This window comes from Psammomys obesus, unplaced genomic scaffold (assembly GCF_907164565.1).
Source record: "Psammomys obesus unplaced genomic scaffold, mPsaObe1.curated_primary_1811, whole genome shotgun sequence".
NCBI lineage: Eukaryota > Metazoa > Chordata > Mammalia > Rodentia > Muridae > Psammomys > Psammomys obesus.
The window spans coordinates 11,971,187-11,973,863 of record NW_026586550.1 but is presented as its reverse complement, the minus strand read 5'-3'; the positions used below and the strand labels follow the sequence as shown (position 1 = coordinate 11,973,863).

The 2,677-nt window shown below is 45.5% G+C and overlaps 1 protein-coding gene across 1 annotated transcript in view; it reads left to right on the top strand.

Annotated features, from left to right (window-relative positions):
• Window positions 1-363: 363 nt before the first annotated feature.
• The window catches only part of Mrps33 (mitochondrial ribosomal protein S33), a 9,653-nt gene continuing 7,339 nt past the window's right edge, over window positions 364-2,677 (top strand). The window contains exon 1 of the mRNA XM_055602134.1: window positions 364-463. The gene's annotated coding sequence lies outside the window, so the exon portion shown is untranslated. The remainder of the gene's footprint in view (window positions 464-2,677) is intronic.

The window sequence follows — 2,677 nt, the reverse complement described above, 5'->3', positions numbered from 1 at the left end:
AGGAAGGAAGGAAGGAAGGAAGGAAGGAAGGAAGGAAGGAAGGAAGGAAGGAAGGAAGGAAGGAAGGAAGGAAGGAAGGAAGGTGAGGCGAAAGGCAAAAGACTGCATTTCATTCTACTCTCACAGAGCAAGTAGCTCTCAGAGACGAGGGACGCAGCACTGGCCAGTCTCAACAAAATGAAGCTTGTGACCCCTCCAGAACCTTCATGGAAAGCCGGAGAGTCCCCCACTCTCAGAACCACACCCACCCACCCAGCTTTCCTCACTGGCGGAGGCCCTCGGCTCCGAGCGAGCCCGGCCGCTAGGTGTCACCCGAGGCCCCGCCCCCAGGAACAATAGTAGTTCCGGGTTGCCCTCCGGCTCCGCTCTAGCCGCCGAGCTTCCGCCTCTCTCCTGCTCTGCGGAGCTGGGGGCCAGCGAGGGGGAGGGTCTTCCGGACACAGGCGCGCAAGGTCAGGAGCAGGTAAGGCGAGCGGGCTATTGGGGTCAAAGTGGAGAGCGGCGTCGGTGCCGGCGAACCCAGGTCTCCAGCCTGGTAGAATTCCCAGATCCGGACCAGTCCGTTAGGCGCCTGCCTGGACCTTCCTCGTGTACCCCACAAGCACTTTGGGCTTCTGCGTTCTATGGGGAATTGAACAAATCAAGAATGCACTTCCTCTCTCCCAGTTAGCCCGCCATGCGCACTGTAGTTTTGTGTGGGAGGTTCAGACGATGTTTGTTAACCATCTTTTTAAATGCAATAAGATGATACTTGGGAAAGTGTGTGACACTGATACGGCTTCCATCACCGAAATAGTGATCAACTCAGACAGCGGAGAGTATGAGTTGTTCATGCTGAGCGAAATAAACTCGTTAGCTATTCAGTGGCGTTCATGCCCTGTGACCCAGTGAAATCATAGGTACCAATTTTTAAATGCTCATTCTGAACAGGTAGCTTCTCCGTAAAGTGACAACGCGAATGAATTCCTTGGGTCTTGATTGGGCAGCCACCACGCCTTCTCAGTTCAGGGAGACCTTAGGACTGACTGTTCGTTTACTTCGTGAGAGAATGGAGGCTCATGAGAATGACTTCTGCAAGGCCTTTTGTTTTAAAAGCATAGATGGGGTTCTAGGTACCTTTTCGATATCAAGCTTAATGGTAAATGCTAAGCCAGTAAGTTTCGAGGAACTGGAGAAAGCCTCCTCCCAGGAAAATATATAATGAACATCTCATACAGGTGATTTACAAACAGCAAGGTCAGTCGGCATTAACGCCACACTTCACCTTTCAAAAAGAAAGGGCAAACCTATCCAAAGCCAGTTACTGAGCTAGAACTGATCTTTTAAATCAGATCTAGAGGCTACAGAGATGGCTCAATGGGTGAAGTGTTTCCCCATGCAAACGTGGGAACTTGAGTTTGATCCCCAGTACCCACGTTAAGAACAAAAATGCTGGAGCAGAGGCAGTTACTGGGAAGGCTGACATAGAAGACTGCTCTGAACTCATTTCAGCCCAACCCATGAGCTTCAGGTACAGTGAAAGACCTCAAATAATACAGTGGAGAGCAGCTGAACACCTGATACTGTCCACTGACCTACACACACACGCGCACACATGTGTACCTGCAAACATGCTAAATAAATAAACCAGATCTGTCAGAAAGATAAACTCGCCTTTTTGTGCCAAAGGAAAAGTGACAGAGGAATTCTGAATTTTCAGATGTGGGTGTGATGTGTTTTGTTTGACATATTTAAATAATTTGATTTTGCTTCTCATTCCCAACTGTTATTTCCTCCATATCACTGTATTGTCTTTCATTTGAATGTAAAGAAACATGACATTTCAAAAAGTATAATTTGTGGGGCTGGAGAGATGGCTCAATAGTTTTGGCTCTTGCAGAGGACCCAAGTTGAGTTCCTAGTACCTAGTTCCAGGTAGCTCACAGCCTCCTATAACACAATCGTAGGGCGGTGGTTCTCAACCTGTGGGTCAAGTATCAGATATCCTGCAGATCAGATACTTAAAATTCATAACAGTAGCAAAAGTGCAGTTATGAAGTAGCAATAAAATAGTTTTATGCTTGGAGGGTCACGACAACAGGAGCTGTATAAAGGGTTGTCAAACGTCATTAGAAGGTTGATAGCCACTGTTTAGGGAGTCAATGCCATCTTGCCTCCTCAGGTACTATACTCACGTGAACATACGCAGACACACACATTTTTTTTTTTTATTTTGAAAATTTTTATACTGTTGTATAACTCCTAGGATAATTTTGTGTGAATTAAAATCTAATCAACATGTAAATTATTTGACTTGATGTCATTTTAAAAGGTTATATTCCTTTTCTTAAAGATTTATTTATTTATGTACATAAACACTATTTGCATATATGCCTACACGATAGAAAAGAGCATCAGAAAGAAGAGGACGTCAGATCCCATATTATAGATGGTCGTGAGCCACCATGTGGTTGCTAGGAATTGAACTCAGGGCCTCTGGATGAGCAGCCAGTGCTCTTAACCACTCTCTAGCCCCAAGGTTATATTCATTTATAAAATTGAAATCCTTTAAGAAAGCATGCCAAGATCTTAAAAAGTCCTAGTTTGTAAATGTTTTCCTTTACATTTGTGTGTGCGCAGGCGTGTAGTGGTTAGAGGACATCTTGGGGGTGGTCGGTGTTCTCCGTCTATCCTATGA